Source organism: Leuciscus leuciscus (genome assembly GCF_965113295.1).
Source record: "Leuciscus leuciscus genome assembly, chromosome: 24".
In the NCBI taxonomy this organism is placed as follows: Eukaryota; Metazoa; Chordata; class Actinopteri; order Cypriniformes; family Leuciscidae; genus Leuciscus; species Leuciscus leuciscus.
In genome coordinates, this window is record NC_138723.1 from 19,823,129 (window position 1) to 19,848,035 (window position 24,907).

Below are 24,907 nucleotides of genomic sequence, written 5' to 3' on the forward strand. Positions count from 1 at the left end.
AAACAACTTAATGAATAGTCTATAGCAAACAATGTCTTAATGAAAATGTAAAAATTGAGAATGTTTTCTGTGAGGGTTTGGTTTAGAGTTAGGAGAGACCGAGGAGTGTTCTAACACGGTCAGTTGTAACACTGTCAGTTTAACAATTCAGAAAAGAGAGATGGTGAAGTCATCAGTATCTCCCATCACCTTTTTGTGCCCACGGGAGAAATGCATGTGACTGTGACCAACATTATAGATTTTATGACCAAAAAAACTGATTTTCAGAAAGGAAAGTAGCATTTTTTTTTATTTTTTTTGTGCCTACCAATCATTGTATTATAGAATTATTTGACTTAGCCTACATAAAGTAGCTGTTTCTAGTTTAATTTGATGTTTTGCATCCATGCTTTCTTCAAACCCACATATTTAAAAGTTATGGCTGTTTGGGGTGGGGATAGTTATGAGTTAATTAAAAATGTTACAACCAACCCCTTATAGACCTTATGCACCAGAGAAACAAGTGCGCAGCCATCTTTAGAATGTTGTCTTTGAACTTCCGTTTTTGCAGTCGCTCTGTATATCTCTATGGCGCTGTTGTTCAGGAGTAATTAGCTTTTGAAGTGGATTTACTTAATGTAAAGTTAATGAAAGTTATCATGAGGATTGTAATGTTTAAAGCAGATGTCTTAACAAATGTCAGTCGACCGGGAAGATTTTAAAACGAACCGTTCCATTCATAAATACGTAAGATCGCTGTGAAAATACAGACCGGAAGACAACGAGCGCAGCGCTGAAAAGGGGCGGGGCTACATATGGTCTATAATGATCCCAGTGAGTCCAGTTATCAATCACATCCTCTGTTATGGCACAGTCACATAAATTTTTTGCCAAAGAAAATTGAATATTAGCCATTTTATACTGTTTTCAAATGTAGTGCATTACCTTCTTTGAGGCCCAGTAGTTCACAAGTACGTTGCACTTTGTTAGTCTATTAAAACGTCTAAAGGCATTGTTTATTTTATAAATAATTATTTTAAGCAGTTTGTGTGTAACCAACTAATTATGTGTGTGTACATACTTAGCTTTTGTTTGTGGATAAAATTGTCTCTCAAAGTGGCATAAATGTGACATAACCTCCCTTTGGGTATGTAGGCCTACTTAATTGGAAAAAAATATAGCTTAGAAAATGTGTATGTGGTGTGTGTTTGTTGCGCATCTAGAGATCTATTTGGTAAGTATGGTTTCATTGTAGTTTATGCACGTCATCTTATCAGATAAAAACATTACATACACACATACACTTTTTTGTGCATATTTTTAGAATTTATATGCATCTTGGCGTTTGACTGAATGTGACCGGAATACTGCCCTGCAAAGGCAAAAGACCTTAACTCGCTAGAGTGTGAAACTGAGAAAAATGACTTTAAAGTTTCTGTTTTGTCCAGACAAAAGTATTATAGGTAGGACTCCCAAAATTTGACAACTAGTTGCTATAATGAAGAAATGTTTTTATGCAAAAAATCTTGAGCTCAAACTTGACCTTTGACCCTTGTTTGGCTGTTACTGTACTCTGCCTTTGTATCATATGCCAAAAATAAGGAGTCGTGCAAAGGCAAAAGGCAGTAACTGACATATAATCAATATTTGCTTGCTGTCCCCCATACTTACATCCATTATAAGAACACCTAACCAAGGTCTAGTCATCATGGTATGTGTTTTAAATTATATAGAAGACCTTTTGGTTTGTTCCTATTTAGTGCTATAATGATCAGGATAGGGTGGCAAGCAGCACTAACAAAGTTAAACAGTATGACAGTTACAGATAAACAGATAAGTAAAACGTAAACAGATAAGTTACTTTGCAGTACAGTATGAATAAATGCAATAAATATTTCCACAAAAAAGATAATTTAATTATAATTGAATAGAAATGTATTTTAAACAAATTACAGAGGAGCAGTAATTTATCAATTTGCAACAAGAATATTTCATATTCATTAGGCGTTTTTAGGACTTTATTTTGAAATAGCAATAAACATGAAAAATCATGAAATATTGGTAGAAAGCTCAGTTTGTTTTTATACCAAGAGTTCAAAAAATAACACCAATTAAATGTTATATAAAAAAAAAAGTCAGATTTTTAAAAAATATATAAACAAAAATATTATGGATTCTCGATTTGTGATGCGGCTGCCCGCTATAACGCACATATATGCTCTTTTTATGCGTTTATTAGAGGTTGAATTAAAATGACGGTGACAGTTAAAGGGTTAAGGGCCACCAAACTGCTCAAGATGCACAGTCAACGAACTCGACTTGGATTACTGCTTTTTAATTCTGAGATAATATAGACAGAGTCAACCGAAAAAAAGTTGGAATTACTTTTACCATTTAGGTTAGCCTACTTTGTACGGACATTAGCGATAACTAGCTTAGTGCTATATGGATTTAGATCTGACATGAACACCTGCAAGAAGGAAATATGGCTCAAACACGTATGGATTGTTGTGGTCCGATACAGCAGATGACGTGCATTGCTATGGATTATGCATCTTCCATGGATTATATCGGATTGCATGGAAAGGTAGGATGCCTGTGTATTTAATAATTGGTTTTCGGCGTCTGATGTGAGGCGAGTGTCAACGTTAGTGCTAACTTACGTGACACAGATTAAATTTAGCTAGCTCTGGGCTGTCACTGACATTGATAGATCTGAACCATCGCCCTGAACGAAAATAACAACATTTATGACAACCTATTAGCTTGCATACCATCTAAGTATGGCTTGTTCACCTTGCTTTGTTTCTGATTGCATACTTGGAGCAGTTTTTCTGGCCAAAGATGTATTGTGTGTATGTTACGTGGTTTGGTGACAATTAAAGAGCGGCAAACTTTGACAGTATGACAAAGCCAGAGTACAGTAACATCACAGCGGCACCGTAACATCTCTCTTGATGCCAGGCTAAACAAAGTCAGAACACCGTAACTCAACTTCAGCGTGCTGGAACAAAGGCAAAGAGCCGTAACAACTGTTACGGTGTTCTGCTGTGGTTTCTCGTATGGTTTTGGAAGTTACGGTTGTCATAGCCCTTTATTTTCTCGTTAAAACAATCAAATTGACTCACGATATTTATTCACATGATAAAGGAGGTCTCAAATACCACAAAAATGACACTAACTCATTTTTGACCAAACATGATGTTACGGCGTTTTGCCTTTGTAGGGCAGAATACATGCACTCACACAAACACACACAGCAGTTGTTTTTGTGCTAAATTTAAAGTCCTAAAGGAAATACAATCTTTTTTTTGTCACTTTATCACTTTATTCAAAAGTGATTACTCTTTGTTCTTCAATAAAGTTCTTGTTGTTACATCTATCCCCAGCTAGCGTTACAACTCACCCAAGTAGTGTGGTAGGTTGTAACAACAGAACTCTTTGCATTTGACATTTACTCACATTATCTGTGATTGTGTAGTACGTTCAAGTGAGTTTTATTTGTAGTAGACACATACCATGTATCAAAGTTTGAGAGATCTAGCACAAACAACCACTGAGTTAATGATGCTCAAACAAAAAGTGTTACTACCATCCCTGGTGTCCCCCTATTATCATTAGTTCAGAATAAAAACAATATAGCCTAAGTCAATGGAAAGTCCCCACAGTGACAGAAAAACAAATGTGTTTGAGTTTGGGTGCTTGTGTTGCAAAGTTACACACAAAAATAGCCAGGCTAGATATTTTGGTCACAATTGTTTGGGATCTTCATATGTCTTAATGTAGGGACATGTAGTAGCCTAACCTTTAGGATATTCTCTGTGCAGGGATAAAAAAAAAAAAAACTTAGTAGTGGAGATCACTGATTGACAATATTTATATACAAAGTGTCTGGCTTTTTTTTAAACAGTATTAAACATTTATAGCCATGTAGTCACCAGTGTTATGTAGAAGTTGGAGAAATGCATTTGAAGCATGGGAAAACAATAACAATCTCTGTTGCACGCAGTGAAGACAATACTTCATTTTGTCTATTGGGAATAGTACTTATACAGGCCTAAAACACTGTAAATATGCGACTACTGTATAGCCAAGATGACAACAACAAACAAACCGGTTCATGTACACAGTACATCACAATAAGGAAGAAAACACTATCAAAACTTCCTTTTCTTGGCAACTTAAAATAAAATGAATTTGCAGGTCATGACTTTAGGGAAAAAATATTAAAATACTATTTTGAGACTGCTGCTCTAGAAAGAAAGTAAAAAAAAAAAAAAAAAAAAAGCCCCATTATTATGTTTGGTACTCCCCAAAGCTGCTGTTGTGATTGGTCAAGATATAGACTGCATGAATGAATGATATTTATTTGACAACAAAGCATTAAAACCTCTGACATTACACACATTTTTAATGAATTATATGTTTTCTAAATGTTCTAAATGTTACTGTGTTGCTTTTAGTTCATTTTAGCAGTTCATTGTTTAGTGAGTTGAAACTAATCCTGGGTATTCAAAATAATATTTGATACAAATATTTCTTGCAATTGACACTTACAGCTTGCTGTATTTAAGTGTTTAATCAAGTTTGTCCACATTTATGTAGGCATATCTTAAATTTCACCAAAGTTATAAACATTGTACAAAGGGTGCAGCAGTTTCACTGATACATTGCCACTGTGACAGCTACACAGTTTACAGTTATCGGTGTCACCAAACCTTGCCGCCCAAGGTGATGTTTTCAGTCATATTTCCCCCTCAGGTGAACATTAGCAGAAAACTAACTCTGGCAGTTCCAAATTAATCTTAGGACAAAACATAACAAGGTTATAACATTAAAAATAAGATTCATTGCGTAAGTCCACAATTGCGTGGGCTAAATTAAAGCCCTCTTACGGAAATATGTGACAAAAATTGAGGGAGTTTGAGGGCAGTGAGTGGGTGTTGAAGTGCCGCACTGTCTGGAGAGGATTATGGAATATGGCAATTTATTTGCTGGAAGACGAAGAGGAGAATGGTTATGGTTTAAAAGGTGAAATTGATGAGCTACAGAAATACAAAAAGAAAAAGCACAAGTAAAAATGAAAATAAACAGACGCTCATTAACAAATGTGCAAACAAGAAAAAGTGATCACAAGAATAAACTACAGTTCAGAGATGAAAGGTCATTGAGGTTTTAAGATGGTTTAAGCAATTAAAAGAAGACAAGATAGCACAACAGAAGTTAAGTTCACTAGTGGTGTGAGTCTTGCAATGCTAGCTTTAGATTTGCAGTGAGTAAAGCCAGGTTTCCCTTGAGATTTGTGATTGCCATGTTTGAAAATCTGTTAGGAAAAGGACTAGGAAGACAATATCTTTCCTGACAAATGCCTGTTTTGTCTGTTGCAAAAATATAAATGAACTGTATCATATAAAAACAACTACCTACCTAGGGTATAAACCAACAATCGAAACACAAGCCAAACAGGTCGAACTTAATGAATTTCCACACGCTGCTTTCTAGCTCTATCTCTGTGGTTGAAGTTGCAATTCATTTTCTCACTTTGCTATTTTAAAACTAAGTACTGTAGATATGTCAACATCAAGCCAACATCAAGAACCCAGATTGATAAGTAAGATGAGTGGTTTATATTAAAAAAATTAGACTTAACCCTTTGATACATACAATCACACATATTATGATTAGAACGTTCATTGCGTCACATGATCAACTGCTACATTCAAATCTGATTCTGTGCTTTGGCTGGGGCTGGGCCAGGGATAGACTCACCCAGCGCTTGTCATATTTCAGAAATGTACTGTGTTTTCAACATAATGAGCATGTTTGCACACTGATACACTGATATACTGATATGAAAATCAGAAATTATCTCATTGAAATAACCTGTTGTATCGGTTTATATATGCAAACCAATAACCCAGAAACTCAAGTAAACCGAGTTTACAAGACTTAAATACATAAGTACTAGAAAAAAAAGAAGAAAAAAAAGGTTTGTAAAATGCACACTGATGTCTATGGAAGTGGCAATAATAATCCATTGAGACATCAATTGATGCTGTGTTTTATTCACACCAGATAGGCCTACACATTGTGTAGGTAATTATAAAGTTTCCTCTATTCTTCTCCTAGTTCACCAGTCACTTACTTTCATGTCTTTCAGGCAAAGTGGTTGAATATAGGCTACCAGTTGTAAATCCGACAGCTCTGGCCATTGTAGATCAACTAACATGATCATTATAAATATGTTTAACTGACAAAATACATTTACTTACTAATATTGGAGAATCAGAATATCATATTTTTCACTAGATGGGTAAATATTTTGAATAAGAAGGAAAAATGAAAGAAAACTGATACAGTCATGTGACAAGCTTTAGGCCTACATGTTGCCATGGATATAATGTGATACATTAAAAATAACGGTCGCCTTAAAAAACTCATGCCGGGGGCTCAGTTAGAATAATTTAAACTTACGAGTGAAAGGGTTATTTAATTCTGGCCCTTGGTGTTTTAATATAATCACCAAGTTCTGTGGTTTTAGAGTGTATTGGACGGAGGCAGCACTCACTGTTTCACTTGTGGTGGCTGAAAGGCTTGTGATTTATTGGCGTGCTGCTTGTATAGCTTGTTAATACCACCGAGAGCTGGTACGCTGGCCTTGTGCTACTTGTTGAAGCTCGGAGCAGCCAATTTCCTCTCTCCCAGCATTTTCACTCACAAAAAAAAACATCTCGGAGATTTACCTCAGCATTTTATTGGGTGCTTAAACAGCATGAAAACATTCGCACCACCATCTCATGGCGGTTCTCGGAGAACACTGCTCTCATGTTTGCAGGAGGAGTGGTCCTGACTGAGTCTTTTGTGATAAAATCTTCCAGTCTGTCTGTCTGTTGTTGACACCTGATATATCTGCTGTCGTTATCTCCAGCCTTCCAAATGCTGGTGGATAGAAGCAAATCCCTGCAATTTCCGAAGAGTCCACCAGGTTTAACCTGCATATCAATCCAATATTCTCTCGCTCTGTGTGGAGGTGTGTGTATTTGAACTGAAATATTTGGTCAAACAATCATATTCAGAATCATGTTCATGCAATTTAAAATGGGATATGATAAACATTTATAACCCCATTTTGCTGTTGTTTGGGGGTATTTATACTTGATCTCTTAGTGTTTTTACTGATTGGATAATGATCCAACCATGAAAAGACCAAGTGTAAATGCCCTACATTAAGCATTTTTGAAGTGCAGTAGCCTATAACTCTGTTATCAGTAGGCGCGCTTCCATTACATATTTGCGCAAAACTTTAGCGTTTTTTTTCTAAATGTCGACCAAAAACTATTGCGAAATGTCGGCGTTTCCATTAACCGATGTTATGCGACTGAAACTTCATTTTTCCCTTATACTTGTGAGCGGCATACTGTATATGAGGGTGTTTCTGGGTGTTTCTCCCTCATATCTGCTTCGAGGTCTTGATGAATTGTGGCATTTCTTTGAGGTTTAGAATCCAGTATTCCTGTAATTCTTTTGTCTTTTATGAATTTAATAAAGAACTCTGTCTCGTATTCTGTCACACCGCGTCATCTACGTCAGGTGACCTGTAAATGCGCAAAAACTGTTTCCATTGCAGTTTTACGAAATATTTATTTTTCGAATTGCCTGAAAAACCACCTCATGCGAGAGTAAAAACTTTTTTGCGATAAATGGGAGTTTTTGCGAAATTGACGTGTTTCCATTGGGCGTAACTTCAATTTGCAATTTCAATTTGCGCAATTTGAAGGGTAATGGAAATGCGGCCAGTGTTTGACTTGTTACTCAAAAATTTAATTTATTACTCATTTCTCCTTTCAAAAGTTATATTATTACATTTCTTATCACTCCCTAGCAACAGTAGTTCGTTACACTGCTAGTTATATTACTTTTCCATTACACCCACAAAATTGGCAGTTGTGTATTTTCTCAAAATCTTGACTTTGCATGTTTAGCTCTTTGTGAATGAATCATCATTTATATTCTTTTCTTCATTATGCGATCTAGTGAGCATATTATGACTTCCAGCGTTGTCTCCCTGTTTTTTCACTTCCGCAATCGCTGTTATGACTCAGAGGAAGATCGTTTGCTGCGCGTCGCTCATATTATGTGTTCATAACCCGCCCTGTCATTTCCGTTGACGAAGTTTCACTACACTTCCGTGTTCTGTTCCAAACTAACCAGGTAACATGAAACACACATGAAACATGAAGCTAATAAGTATTCAATTAAGACTGCATATGATTTGAATGTTATATCCATGTGTTTTTTTGTTGTTGTTATTTTTAAGAATAAAGGATGTTTACATGAGAAATTCTTTGTAGTATTTCCGGTGTAGTAAATAGTTTTTACATGGCTCATCATATGACCAAAATCCACATTACTTTTCAATTGGAATTTATTACAAACACTTGATGGTGGTTTACAATGAGTTTTGTGTAAATGTGTGGTGGTAATTGCTCTATAATTCACCTTTTGCCCAAAAACGATTATATTTCATTATGTAGGCTATGTTGTCAAAATAATCCATAAGGTTGTAAGAAAATGTTTTGTTTCATTTTCTAGAAACACATTTGATAATAGATGGATGTATATTGGGATCAAAGGGATGTGGGTGGGCAAGCCATGTAATGCCAGAGTAAAGTAATGCCACAATTTACATTTGACAATGGTGTTCTTATCTTTTCTCCCGACAAAATCAAAGTAATGGCAATATTTACAGCCGCTGAATGTATAGCTTTTCCATGGTTATTCAACTAGTTAGAAATCCAATGATCAAAATGCATGAAGCCCTACATAGAACTAGATAGTATAAAATACATTTGAAGCAGCAGCTCTCATTGTTTCAGAGAATTTTTTTTTAAAAATTAAAGAAATTGACACAAGATTGCCAGTTACTTTTCCAAATTGAAAGCCACAACAGGATGAACTATTGCGTGTCCCCAAGCAACACACAGCAGCTTTGTTCAGGAATGAATCAGTGTTCTTGAACAAAATGGTTCAGTGAATTATTCAGTGACTCATTCATAAAGACAGTTACTGGTTTTGTTCCTGAATGGAGCTGCTTGTTTGAATTAAATGTTTGAATGAATGACTCGATGACTCAGTCATTTGTCACCACCGCATCAATGTAACTTTTGCTTAAAAAATATCACCCATCACCACTGCACAGCAACTTGATGTTTGTTATTCTTTCAGTTCACTTTTCACTAAACACTTTTATTGCATCACTTTTCCCATACAGAGATACTGTTGTACTAGTAATATATACTATATACTAATGACTTCTTCACAATGTTATTAGCAACTTTGTAGATCCTGAATAAAAGCTGTAATACAGTTTTTAATCGACATATATGCAACACATCATCCATCAAAAAAAATCTGTTGGACTTTGTTCATCAGCATAACTTCAGTTCCTGCCACTACTTTCCCCCACAAATTTCGGCTGTGATATCTAGCTATCACATATCCTGATTCTTGCAGTAAGCTCAAAGTTCCCTTGTATTAACTGAACTGTATTGAACGATCAGATATATTGCGAATATCTGCAGCAGAGACAGAGAAGAGAATTAACTGGAGAGGTTTGAATGGACTGCGGCTTTGGAAAAAAAATAAGCTTCTTGCTGATAAGATTGAAAGAGCACTAATTTGATTTCACAGCGAGCTGCTCAACATTATCTGTCTAATTCCACTTTCCTTTACCTTACATCAACATTCTCTTGTCTCTCATTAAAGCCTAATAATTTGAGCCACCATCACAGGGCCAGACAGGAGCACCGGGTGCTGTCATAATGAATGACCATCCAGACAATTCAGAGACCCAGGATTAATCAGTGTTTTGATATTTCAGAATTAATTTGCAGTGCCAAAATGGCCCCCGCTCTACTGTAGTTTGATTTATTTTTTTGGCTGAAAGGAGCTTGCATCCAACCCCGGTAAGGGGATGAAAGACTAGACGCATCTGTTAGCGAGTGCATTAGCGACAGCTGTTTGTCACTTATTCTGGTTTGAGCCGCCATCAGGGCATAATGACATTGTGGCAGCTCTTTGGCCTGGCTACACACCAAATGGTCCAACACCTTGCTGTCTCTCAGACCCATTTCCTTTCACCAGACTCGTTAACCTTAGAGAGGACAGAGAGCGAGAGAAGGAGAAACAAAAACAAGGCGAATAGCACTGCGGATGTAATCACACTTGGCCTCGGTTTTTCCTATTTTTATTTGGAAAAAAAAATCTGCCCTCAAACATCTCCATCGTCTTTTGCTCTGGCTTTTTTCTCCATAAATGTGGCCCAGATGATTAATTTAATGACCACAAAAGTAGCATTGTGATTTTTGAAAAATTGCATGTTTTCGACATCCATTACTTTCCAGAGATGGGCCGTCTGTGCAGTCAAAATGTGTCAAATTACGCAACCTCAAAATTACGAACTCTGACAGAGAAACGAGACGGTCCATTCCCATTTGCTCAAGATTGAGCTCGCCCTACTTTTTTGTAAAGCTTTTTGTTTTTTGTTCTTCAGCAAATAGTAGGCCTAGATGTTGAAGAGCATGCATCAGTTCTCAGTCCAAAAAATGCTTGATGTGAACAGAAATGCTAAACCTGTAGGCCATAAGTTCATAGTTGTTTATCTAATTTTATGGTTCTAGAATTTCTAATTGCATTTTTTTTTTTTTACTTATTGACCCCACAAGTGTGAAGACATTCAGCATGTGATCACTTCTGCAATTTGCTGTCTCAATGCTGTTAATAACGTGTATATATTGACATTATATTGACTGTTGGCCATGATGACAAATCTCTATTGACCAACCTTTACTTAGAAGTATAAAGAATGTATGCTGTTGTATCCCCCTGAGGACACTTGGTGCTGCATGATATCAGGGGTTTTCAAAATGGGGTCATGGGCCCTCCAGTGGGTGCTAGAGCATCTGTGGAAAAGTTCAGAGACAAAAAATATGGAGATGGTCCTCACTGCTGAACACGAAATCCAGGGGGAGGAGTTGGATCTGGATCTGGGAGTTGGATCTCCCACCTTACATATACCTAAACCTACCCATCTCCACCCCTTAGATCTGGATTCAACTCCGCCCCCTGGATCTCGTGTACTGCAGTGAGGTGCTACTGAAAATATGGTAAAGAATGAAAAATAAAATAAAAAGTTAACATTTACTGAATTTGACATTCGGTGAGATAAAATTTTTTTGCACTAGTATTATGTTTCTCTTTAGGTTTATACTAAAACTACTTTAATTGTGGGTATAATAAAAAAGATATGCGGTCAACTTAAGTTTACATGTAAAAATAAAATACAAAGTAAAAATTTACTGAATTTGACATTATTATTGTTTTTTAAAAGATTATTTTTTTTATTTATTTTTTATCACTAGGTTTTTGATTCTTTTTATGTTTACCCAATTACTCTAATAGTGGGCAGAAAAAAAGAAATATAGTCACATTAAGCTTATATTTTCCAATTTTTTTCATTTTGCATTCAGTGCAATGACAATTTTATATCCACTTGTTGTTGTTAATATACACTATGTAACTTTTTGACCCTCTACTTGTGGTTAAAAAATAAAACTGCATGCACTTTGCGGAAGAACATTGTTTTATTTGTGCTTCGGCTCTGTGTGACACATATAAATACAATATCCAAATATTATGTCATCTGAGCATGCATGTGCAATATTGTATACTGTTGTTTTGACTAATTGACTAATCACTGATATTTTTTAATTAATTACGTTACAAAAGTTGTTATCATGACTATTGCCAGTCTGATATGGTCAAATGTTGCTTTTTTATTTTTATAACTGCTATTCAGGGCCAAAGAGAGAGATTATCCTACTTCTCATAAAACATTCACTAGGCTTAAGAGATATAAGCAGTTAAGATGGAAAGGATCTCAAGCTCACTAGCTGAAGCCATTACTGTAGTTCTACACCCATTTATAGACACTGTACTTCCTTGAAAATAAATTCCAGCACAGCGCTACAACTACCATAATGAAATGAGCCTTCACAATGGATAATTTTTTTTACAATGAACTCTGTTAGAGAGCTAAATATAGCAATTTATATGTTAAATAATAAACCTTACTTTACCTGAATAATAAAAACGCCATCTCCACGTTGCTTTTACAACTTTTCAAATCCCTCAGTTCCCGCCATCTCTGAAAGCTTTGAAAAGCCAAGCCAGTGTTGATTCTTGCTTTATTACGGGCTTAGTTGCGTTCTCTTTATGCCAACAGATTCTCCTCTCTTCAGCTTTTTAAAATGGATGATTTTACGTGCTCTTTGTGACAACTAACCTATGACACTGGAAGAAGGATTTATGATGTATTGACTTTAAATTTAGTTAATTTTAAACAAAAAAGTTATATAGCAGGGCTCGACATTAACGCTTGTCCGGGACAAGTGGAATTTTTGAAGGATCAAGTGAAAGAATTTTACTTGTTCCGACCGGATTAAAACATCCATAACAAAAATTAGCTAGGGAATCCCCAAAATGTGAGAATGATTCTGCATTTATTTTATGTAAGTGATGATTGATAGTAAATAATAATAATATTATATATAATCTACCACTGACGGTAACAAGGTTGTGCTGTTGAGGCTTGCGCAGCCTCTCGAGGAGAAAATCATAACAAATGAGCTTAGTTTTTTAATTTATAACATATGATACAGTTAAGCAACATCACATGACAAAGAGTGCTGAATACCATCACGATTGAAAATGTGATTTCAAATGTGATGAAAATGTGATTTCATATGACAGTTCAATAAACAAGCAATTAATATGAAGTCACATACATTTTAGACACAATATTGGCTATTTTCATTCTATTTCAGCAGCGAAAATAGTTCCAAACAAAGATCACAGCAAAACCGCAATGCATCTATGAATCAGCGTTTGGAACGAATCGGTTGAGTCAAAGATTCAATGACCCATTCATAAACAAATGCCTCATTCCTGAATGAATCAGCCATTTGTACGAATGACTCAAACGAATTAACTCAATGACTCACTTTTTAAGACGGTCACCTGCCGCCAACTACTTGTGGTTTAGTTTCTTGTTTAAAATGATCATACTTTCCAACATTTCTTATTTGTATATTCATAAAATATTTAAAACAATCTCATAACATTATTTAATGCAGTTATAATTTTTCAGTTTAAATTATTTAATTTGATTGGTTACAGCCCTATAGTGTCTTATTGTTCTAATTTCATTTATTGATCAAATTTAAGAATTTGAAATGAAATATAAAGCATACATTTAAAAATGCTCTTTGTAAAGCTTAAAAATATAATAAATATGCAGATTTCAATATGTCAAAGATGACTGAACACTGTTGAGAATATTGCTTCAGAATAAATTATATTTACAACACACAAAAAAAATCCAATTTTTTTCTGGACAAGCAATTTTTATACTCTGACAAGTGAATGAGTGATTTACTTGTCCGAGAAGCACATAAAAAGGCTTAATGTCCAGCCCTGTATAGTGTACATTTAATCTTTATAATATCACACTTACTATTTTTCTCACATAGTTTAAATGGGTTTGTACATATTCAAAATATATATCTGAATATATTTTTTTAGTAAGGGGGTCATCATATTTGGGGGAAAAACCCTGACATATAAACTTCCTTCAGTTCTTTCCTTCAAGATCACAAAATTCGAAATCCCTTTTGCTCAATACTGAGTTTAGGACGTTTATTTCATCCTCTTGCTTTATTTAACAGAGAGAATAAAACACGTGCCAGCTCCTTTTGAGTTGCATTTCAAAACATGAACTTTACTGTAATAATTCAAATCCTTGACCAGCATCAGACAGCATTATCCTGCACAGGTTGCCAGCACTTCATTCTTAAAATGCATCTCAGCAACAAAACACACTCCTAAGACTTGATATTTTGCCCACGCACACCTATTAGAAATTCCTGAATGTTGTTTGCAGTTTATTTTATCACCTGGGCCCAGAACTAAGCAGTTGATACCTGCATCCCCAGAGCTTGTGCTAGTGGGAGAGAGACGTAGGACTCAGCTTTTCAGCATGTCACTTTTTTCCTGGCGGTTTGCGTCAGCTTGGCGAGTGGTTCGGGGCTGGCTAGCGCATGTGTGTGTGGCGCTGCTCTGAACGTCTGGACCGCAGCCAAAGACTTTAGAGGTTGGAGACCAGTTTCACTGAGTTAGGTGCTTAAAGGTCTAAAATCCGCCTCCGCTGAGCAAGGTTAACAAAATCAGGAGTGTGTGCATAAACACACAAAACACATCTAAACATGCAGTATGATCACGTAAACATGCAAATGAAGGAAAGGAAACATACAGTCCCCAGTAACAAGGACTTAAGGGTTTTCTCTCACTGAGCATTTGATCGCATGCAACATTGTATAAAAACTGAAGAGGAGAAGGAGAGTAAATTGCCTCTTTGATTTTTTTTTACAGCTCAGGACAGAGTTCATTAGCCATTAAAGAGAAAGCATTTATTTTTTCTGTTCAGGTTTCTGATTGAACGGCCAATCATTCACTCCCTTGTACTCGTCTATTACATGCATAATCAATGTTATGTATAGATATAGACCATCATCATTTGCTTCCCTTCATTTGCTTGAATAAAAAGACTCCTGAGGCCCGAGTATTTTTAGACGGGACTGGGTCTGTTGCGCAAAGTGAAGCAATTTGCAAGAAGAATTTCCGTCTCTTGTTTATTTCTCTCGGGAGGGCCTGTCATTAAAGCGGCAAGATGTTCACAATCTGTCTTATAAGAGATGAAGAGGGTATTTAATGCATATTATATCACACTGACTTGCATTTTGCTTTGCACCAAAATTATTGAGATAAATCTTCTTCTTTTTTTCTTAGGTCATGCAAAAGCTCTTTTCTGTATAAATTACTGAGAATTTACCTCTGGGGATCCTCAGAGAAACCCAGCCTTGTCCAGAGAGGAGTATCAATGGTGGCACAATCATTTTGACTTTCTTTGAATTCTGTAACTAAAGCTACATTTCTTGCTCTGCCGCCTGGTGCTCATTCATTATGGATTTTAACCAAGCGGCAACCTTCCGGGCTCTCTCTTGAAGCCAACACTTAAACTGACTTAAACTGCAATTCATCGACTTGCCGCTAGAGACAGGCTCCAAAAGAGAGTCAATCCCATAGACCACCCATGTTAAAATGCCCAACTTTACAGCAAAAAAAACTTCTTTTTTTTTATAACTCATCTGTTGAAATTATATTACTCCTTAAATTTCTGCATAATTAAGGGCGTGGCCACTTGAGTGACAGGTGGATTGCCACTGCTGTTTGTCTGCTGTCTGTTAGCTGTCACGTCACCTGAGCTAATCCCGCCTCTTTGCCGATTTTCTGTTATCCTGGAGTGACGCGCTGCCAAGATGGCAACGCCCGGCTCCGCCCACTTTGGGCTTCACAAATGCTCTTCAGAAACCTACGAGTGACGTCACGGACACTACGTCCATATTTGTTTTTACAGTCTATGATTTTAACCTTTTATGGATTTAGAGGAGCACGATCCTCTGCATATTATCATTATAAAATGTAAATAATAAATATAATAAATTGTGATAATACATTCACAAAGTGTTATTATGTTTACTTGTTTGTTTCTTAAATGATTTTAAAAGAATTTAGTCATTTCATAATTTAGGTTAGTATTAATATGAATGTATAAGTGAAAGTGTGTAGTTTAAAATCACATAAATAGTATCTTATAATTAAAAAAAAAAACATTTGAATTGCCTTTTAGCAAGTGAGCTGTAATCCACTTAAATAGTGTGATAAATGAATTTTCTCAAGTACATCTAATCAGTGTATTCTCTCAATTAATATGATGTCATAAATTTGCATGTGTAATAGTTATACAAATGAGAGAAAAAAGCTGTTTAAAATAGTTTGGGATGAAATATATCATGTCACGCTACAGAGGAAAGCTGTCGCTTTTTGAAATGTATTGTCAGCTATCTAGTTATGATGCAGATGTGATGTCTGCAGCTGATCCTTTTTTATCTGCATCAGCTCTTTTTATGTACCCCAAAAATGCTTAGTAACATAATATACATTTTGTATTGGAAACTGAGCTCATGTAGGAGCCATGGCCTACTAGTTTACACACTGAGATTTAGTGCAAGTTCGAATCCTCCTCGTAATGTTATCTGTTCTTGTTCCCCCTCTCTCACTCCTTATCATTTCCTGCCTTCTCCCTTCTCCTCTCTCAATATGGAGTGGCACACGGCCAGAAATAAAGAAAAAAGCCACAAATATAGATCTGTTAAGAAGTACTTGACTTTGTAGTTTCTTGGCGTGAGCTGCTATAATTAATTCTGAGTCGCTGAACATGTAGATTGATAGACTATCGATTTTTGTGTTGATGGCGAGATTGTAGAGAAGGACTGATCTTCTGTGTCCCGTCAGTCATTCTCTTTACCCCTCGCGGTAGCGGCAATTCTGCTCTGTTCACCCATCCAGCGCTTTAAATGAGAGTTATGACAGGCTGCTGTGACCTTCTTTAACTTTCAAGCCACTGCGGTCTTTTGACAAGAGAGACGGGTGTGAGAAAAAAAGGGGTTTTCTTTTTGCTGCGGCAGATCCAAAAATCATAAGCTTGCTGAATCAAGAAAGTTCCAAAGACTGTTAAGAAGCACAATTTTTTGACGCCACGCATGACTTTCTTACACAGATGCACCTTAGAGTAGAACTCCACGCTGTGTTTAAACATAACCCCATAGCTTTTCTCAACAAATTGGAGCTACACACTTTCAAGTCCCCTGGAAACAGAAGAGTGGGAGTTCACACGACTTAGAATCAATCTTGAATTTCCACATCATAGAAACCCTCAGGGTTTGCAAGACAAAACTCTCTGTCTACCCCGCAATGCTGAGGTGAAGCTCTCTGTGCTCTTTTAATCAGCAAGGACTCCAGGAGAGAGACCTCACATGCCTCCCCCCTGCATTTTCATCATGGACTAATAATGCAGTAATCAAAAAAAAACATGCAGTCATTCGTTCCTGAATGCGTCTCTGAGTAACCTAACATTAACATTATAATGATCCTAGCCAATCAGAGTGTTTATGCATACAGAGCTGCATGCCACCTGCCGTTGACTTCGCTTTGCATGTTTTGTAATTACATTTTTCAATATTATAAAACAAGACTGTTTTTGGATTGTACAAAGAGAGGTGCATATTTATTGTGTGTATGCATCGAGTGTGCACTAAAGCAATACAAAATATAAGTATCTTATAGTGTACACTGAAAGACTAGTACAGTATGTACAACAATCAAATATACACTATAAAGTGTAGTAGGAAGTGCATACTAACTGGCAAGTGAATGTGTATTTGTGGTGTTGGTAACAATGCACAAAAAATGGAATGGGTAGCGAACTAAACAAATTACAGCTAATTTACAATAGGCTAATTGCACAGGTGTAATTTAGGATGCACTACCATTCAAAATTTGGGGTCTGTACTTTTTTTTAAAAATACTTGTATTGACCATGGATGCATAAATTCATGAAAAGTAACAGTAAAGACATTTATAGTAAAATTTCTATTTTAAATAAATGCTTTTCATATGAACTTTCTATCCATCAAAGAATTCTGAAAATAAATAAATATATATATATATATATATATATATATATATATATATATATATATAAATATATATCATGGGTTCCACAAAATATTAAACAGCACAGCTGTATTCAACATTGATGATGAAACGAAAAATGTATTGACCATCAAATCTGCATATTAGAATGATTTCTGAAGGACCATGTGACACTGAAGACTGGAGAAATGATGCTTAAAATTCTCATTACAGGAATAAATTACATTTTTAAATATATTGAAATAGAAAACAGCTAGCCTATTTTAAGCTCATAGTGTGCGATACCAAACTAATACGATCTACATTTGAGTTTTTTACAGAAATAAATATCAGACATGTTTAATATGAAAATTACATTTAACCTTCTCAGTCTCCGTCGTGCTAAAGCATCGTTAGCGCGTTGTGCTGGTTAAATACAGTCTGTATGTGCCATTTACACTTGTCCAATAGTGTAATGAAAAATGATGATTTTAGAAATCATTTTTACACAGCAGAGGAAACGCTAGCAGAGCCTCCTCCGCAGGATTCATAATAATGAATGTAATTCTGAGCTTCAATGACAGCGGCACTTCATAAACATCACAATAAATCTCTCCTTTACCTCTAACATGTCTTGTTGGCTTATGAATATCATGTTTTATTGGTTTTGTCAGTAAAGGTCTGCTTTGTCAGTCAAGATTCTACTATTGTAAAATGCAATATAGCTCATGGGGCTGAGATGTGCTATTTGACTAGCATTAGTGGTTAAGATTTTGTTCGGAAGTGGTCTGGTTATTATATATATTAGCCTATTTATTATGTTGAATATGATTTAGAAGAAGCTTGAAGGGTTCACTTGAGATGTTATAGGCTAGTGGGTATTGTGCTATAGTTTCTGTATTCATTGAGTGTAGGTGAGGATTCCTGGGTTCTCAGGTCTTTTCATAATTCAAAGGCAATTTCAGCTTAACCGAATATGATTTGTAGTATTCAAACCCATTTGAAGTTTCGCTTTTAGACCTCTAGGCTTCAGCAGTGATGCATATCTGTGTTGAGTTGCTGAAATAGTTTTGAAATATCGTTTCGGAGATTGTTTTGTTGTCTATGTGCAAATTAAAATTTGAGCATGTCTGGTAACACATGTGAGACACTAGATCAGTGGGTCCAGTGCTGTATAGATGACCTACTTAAAGTGTTGAAATCCAATTAGCCCTCACTAATAATCTAGACTAAATCCTGTGTGGACACCTTAGATCTGCAGTGTAAGATGTGTCGGGCTGGCTGAGCAAATTCAAAGTCCGGGACTGTGATGGAAACGAGAAGTGTGCCTGATTTAATTAAAGTCAAAACATGATGAAAGGGACGGGTAAATTACCCATCAGTTTTAAATATTACACACGGGTGAGCTGCCTCTTGACCCATAAGACATTATGACACACTATAAGGCTAAAATAGAAATAAAGACTGACGTTAATTTAGCTGAGGAAGAGCATGCATAACTTTGTACCAATATCAGACAGATAGCCCATGATATAGCCTAGCTACTAAATTAGTAAATATGTTGTGGGCATATGTGCATACTTGCTTACTCATCCATCAATCTGTCTGTCTGTCTGTCTGTCTATTATGTCTGTTGCACTTCTACGTTTATTATTTTGATGTTATATATACATATATATGTTATGTATATATTTGTAATGTATTATTCATAATCATAATACAAATACATTATACATATAAAATAGATAAAATAATAAATGTAGAAAAACAAAGTATAATTATTTCTTTACACTTCTACATTTAATATTTTTATTACCATTTATTATCATCATAAAATCATAAATATAGAATTATTATTGTTATTCACACTTCTGCATTTATTATTTTATTTTGTGTATAATATTTTATATATTATAATGCATTAGCATAATAAAATGCGTTTAGTGCTCAAATGACTCTTTATATAACTCTTAACAGTGGTATACTTGTTAATGTAGATCCACATAACACCGTTGTGTCACCCTTGTGGCTTTCCTGCCAGCTTTTCGACACCATTACGTTGCGTTCAAACAGTTCCACAGCCGATTAACAAATAAGCGTTTTTGTTTGTACATCTTTTTTTTTCATGTGTTTAATTGGAAGTGCTGAGGGCATCAGTTTAAACAGAGCATCACAATGGCAGGCCCAGGATTTAGCCAAGTCCCTGGTGCCCTTTCTGTCACTGTTAATTGTACGCTGGTTAATGGGGGAAATCCGTGCTGTTACGTTGGCCAGTTTGTGCATTGGTTCATCAGCTGTTCGGCTTGTCATTATAAGACAAATAAGAAACACTTAAATGGCATTGGCTCCTATTACAGTCACTTAACCACTGGGAATAAATGGCTGTACATTTCATTTTGCTTTTCTGCCGGCTCCAGCGGTTCTCTCTCTTCATCAGTATCAGTGGCAGGGAGGTTTGCTTTTGTCCGTGACTGGAGGCACTTAGTGCCAGTTCAACTGGAGCTTTATGTGTGGGTCTAAGATCAAACCATGTTATGTACACCATCTCAGCACTCACTTCAGAGCTGGAAACACATAAGATGTTCTAAATTTACCCTACATGACACAGTATAATCTCAGCGTGTATGTCGGCATATGCGTCCGTGCCAGGAAAGAAATCATCCAAGGCAAAAAAAAAAGGGCTCCCTGTGTTGATTGTTTGTTTCCCTCTGTATGAATTTGTGATACATGTGCTCTTGCATCTGATGTTGCTGTCTGAAAAGCTCTCCCACGCTGTCGCATGATACCCAACAAAAGCATGTTCATAGGCTGATGCTTCTCTGATATCGCTGGATCACACATCAGTAGGATCTTTACTCTAAAGCTTTGCTTTACTATCATAATGCTCTTCGCTCACACTATACCTCAATTTAAATCCACTACTTTTTGTGAGAGGGCTTACAAAGTAGACACAGTTAAACAGTTTTGCTGTAGCCATAGTGCAAAAAACAAATAAAAATAATTTCCTCACCGTCACCTACTTTGAATATTAACAAACATTCATTTCATAAATGTTTTTCTTAGTCTCTCTGCAACGCTTCTAACAGTCATGACCGTCATTCATTAATATCATATTTTCTCTAAACAAATCCATGAAAAAGGAGTTCACAGCCTTAACAGCGGCTCGTCTGTGATGTGAAACGCCTGCTGTGGACTCGTCTCATCTCGTCTTTGCTTTGTATGGTCAGCAGGACCTTATCATATAAACAGGCCAATGGCGTCTGTCTTTTTTAATTTCAAGCTTATTAGCAGAGGTTGAAATGCAGAGGGAAAATGAAAGGGTACATTTAGCGCCCTCAGACATGATCCTGTGTGAAATAGCCACAGGAAACAGCAGCTGACACATCTCGGTTCACATTCGCATGCAGCTCGCTTGTGTTTTGTTTACATGTTTGCGTGTTGCTATTTGAAATCTGTTAATCGCACATCAGGGCTTGATGACACTTGAGGCTGGAGAGATCTTAAGGTGCCAAGCATACATGTTTTTTTTTGTTGTTTTTTACGTGTAGGAACAGCAAGTGAGTCTTTTGTAGTTAAACAGCTGTGATTTGTCAGAGGATTGTGGCAGCTTTAAAATGTGGCACTGCATTGTGAGAATGAGGGATGAATCAACACGGCATTCAACACGCTGATGATGCTTCAGGGACAATTCACAAAACGTTCTTTCTTTCATGATTGCAGCATTTCTATGGCATTCTTGAACATTCTCCGCTTGCTTTTCACGTTCCAAGAAATCTGTATTCAGGAACAAATGAGGCTGTAAACCCAAAGACATTATGCCGTGAATAAAACATGTTATACTCATGCGATACTTGTGCGAAACTCACCTTCACATGACAATTTTTTGGTCTCTCTCTTTTTTAAAATAAATAAGTAAAAATGAAATAATGATTATTTTTTATTTTTTTTATTCAAGTTTAAATTAAAAACAAATCCTCTTGTTGGATCCATGACCCAGCGGTTAGTAAATATTCTCCACACACACTGAGGCAACACTGAGGCATAAGCTGCATCCCAATTCAGAGGCTCAATCCTTCGAAGAACAGGGACTTCAAAGGCCACACTTTCGGAGTACGCAAACGTCGAACCGAGCATTGTTAAATGGGACAGTCTAGCTATTGTCTACTGACGTTAACAAGCGGCAGTAACGTTTGTACTGGACTTTTTTTTAAAGGTCCCGTTCTGCGTGATCCCATGTTTCAAACTTTAGTTAGTGTGTAATGTTGCTGTTAGAGCATAAATAATATCTGTAAAATTATAAAGCTCAAAGTTCAATGCCAAGCGAGATATTTTATTTAACAGAAGTTGACTACAAAAAACGGCTCGATTGGACTACATCCCTCTACTTCCTTCTTTAATGATGTCACTAGAACCGTTTCTTGACTAACCTCCGCCCACAGGAATGCTCCCTCAACTCTACTGGCTACTTGCGCACTTCTTATAACTTAGGCTACTGTGTTTACTCAGCTCTTACGGTGATTTTCTGAAGTAAAACTGACGCTTCATCTTTTGTGTGATGTACAATAAACTTTATTAAACTCATCAGTACATGTTTGATCATCATTCAGACAGCAGACTTGTAGGCTATTAATAAATAATGGATACATAGCCTACAAGCAGATGACAAATACGTTATAATAACCGTAATTAAACTACTAAACCATACCTGTTTCATCTCTATACAGCACTCTGACTCTGTAGGCATTATTGTCCGACTCGAAATGAACACCGTTACTGAGAGTTTCTGATATTATCATCATTCCGTGAGATGAATTTTTCCTGACAGACTGAGCGCGAGCTCATGAAGCTCCGCCCCCTGTGTCGTCCAGCAGCAGCTCATTTGCATTTAAAGGGCACACACTGAAACAGCTCGTTTTTCTGAGCCCTAAAAAATGTCAATTTAAACATGCTGTAAAAAATGATCTGTTGGGTATTTTGAGCTCAAACTTCACATACACACTCTGGGGACATCAGAGACTTATTTTACATCTTGTGAAAAGGGGCATAAAACGGGACCTTTAAAGTTATATTCAACTGTCTGAAAACAATACAGGGTTCACAACTTGTCTAAATATGTTCACCTTGGTCCATTTGTGTACATAATAAAGATTATAAACTATATAAAATCACATCTTAGTAAGATATGTCAACATTTAAACTGCTTTAAAGTTTCTTTATTTTTACATTTGTGTCGTTAGATATTCGTTAGATATTGTCGTCACCAGCACGCAATAAATCTTGGGAAAGGCTAGGCTGCAATTTTTGCCAGATCGGGTATCGGTCAGACAGGACCAATCCAAATCCGATGCTGTGTGTACTCACAGTTGTTACTGTTAAAGTCCCCCTGTGGTGAAAACCCCTTTGTTAAAGTCCCCTTTGTGGTTAAAGTCCCCCTGTTTCTTCAAGCATATTGGAGACGTTCCCGCAGTTCTCCTGGATTTAGTCTGTCTCAGTTTTTTCCGTTTCTTCATGTAATCACAGACGGACTCGATGATGGTGAGATCAGATCATACCGGCTGTTGTCAGATTCCGTGTGCATACAGAAATCTCACTGGATTATTACAATTAATGGCAAAAACAATGTTTGGAAATGTAAACTGATATTTCCTACTGACACACTACAGCAAAATATATAAATAACTTTTTATAAATAGGCTTTTGCACAGCCTAAAACATTTGCACAGTACTGTATATGTGTAAGTCGCATTCTGCACTTTAGTAGTCGAGTGCAGAATGACGTGTCTAGTGTAGCGCATTCAGCAGCCTCTATATTTGACTACACTTAACAGCCAAGGTATTTTACACTCAGTAAGAAGTTTAAGATGCAATGGAACGGTTGACAAAAACAAAAAACCACAGAGAAAATATAATGACTGATATTTTTATTTATTTGGGTCTAATACAAATTTTAGGAGGGCTAAAGCCTAGTGATGTCCCGGGTATTAAGTGGATTGTGTTTAACACATAAAAGACTGATAATCAGTTCCAAACACAGACGTATGGATATTCTACAATGATCAAGAAAAAACAGCACTGGTATCGGATTGGGATTGGTTGTTTTTTGGGTATCCGAATCGGATTACTTTTGAAAAAATGGTATCAGTTTATTCTGTGGTGGGAGGAGCATCGACAAACACTGTGGAGAGGTGTTTATTAACATAGAAATACACATAAAGGCAAGGCATATTGAGGGGCAAGGCGGCCCGACCATTCTCAGCCTGACACCAGTGATGCATGCTCACGGCTTGGTGGCTCGGGAATCCCTCCCCGCTCCCCTCCTGGACCTGTGAGGACACCAGCGTGCATGCACAGGGGAAGAGACCGGTCTCATGAGGAGAAGCGCACTCTGCATTTGACAAGACTTCATTCCATTCAGGTGTGCCTCATCATGGGCCGCCAGTCCTGGTTGTTACCGCGCCTCTCCTCTCTCTCACATCCTCTCCTGTCGGGGACATGGCGAAGGGCAGCGATTTAAGGGACGGGGTGGCGCTGATAATAAGGGGGAGGCAGCCGTTCCGTCACATTCCGTATATAGAGCTTACGTGAGAAACACTGGTTTAAATCCTAATGACTATTTCCTGTTTCCTCTCTACTGGCTATGTTTAAAAAAAACAGCAAAAAGACCCCCCAAAAACATATTTTTTCTTATTTTAGGCTCTCACACCACGACAGTCATTTGCTACTGAGTTAAAACATACTTGAACCCCTGTGAGGCAGAAAAGACATTTCTTAGCATGACATATAGTCCTGTTGACGCATGGGATCTGATCCTTTAAGCACTTTCTCTCACTTAACACATTTTTGCACAGATGTTTTGGGAGTTGACGCAGGCGGCTTGATCAATGTTCTTCCTCTAACTCTCTTCGGGTGTTTGAATAATCATGCTTGCACTGAAAAAAAGAAAGCCTCTCGTCCTAGATTTCCCTGATGCAATGTTATGCAAATGATAAAGATCAGAGTCTCACGCCAGCGTCTGTATTTGTGGAACTCTACCAGTGCAATAAAAGAAAAATCTATTAGAGAATCACTCAGTTATGGAAATTAATCATCCAGATATATTCATCATTCTGATCTATTTTAAACAAACAAACAAACAGTATACAGTATGTGAACAGTTGAAATGTAACCGTAATCCTTATATGACCTAAAAACATACTTATGTTTCAGATTATGTTTTTTTTTTTTTTTTACTTGTCAGATGTGTTCAGTGATTTGTTGTGTTAATCTCCATCCTATAGAT

General features: G+C 36.6%; 1 protein-coding gene across 7 annotated transcripts in view; it reads left to right on the plus strand.

Annotated features, from left to right (window-relative positions):
- The window catches only part of ntm (neurotrimin), a 352,115-nt gene that overhangs the window by 235,330 nt on the left and 91,878 nt on the right, over nucleotides 1-24,907 (plus strand). The gene's annotated exons all lie outside the window — the stretch shown is intronic.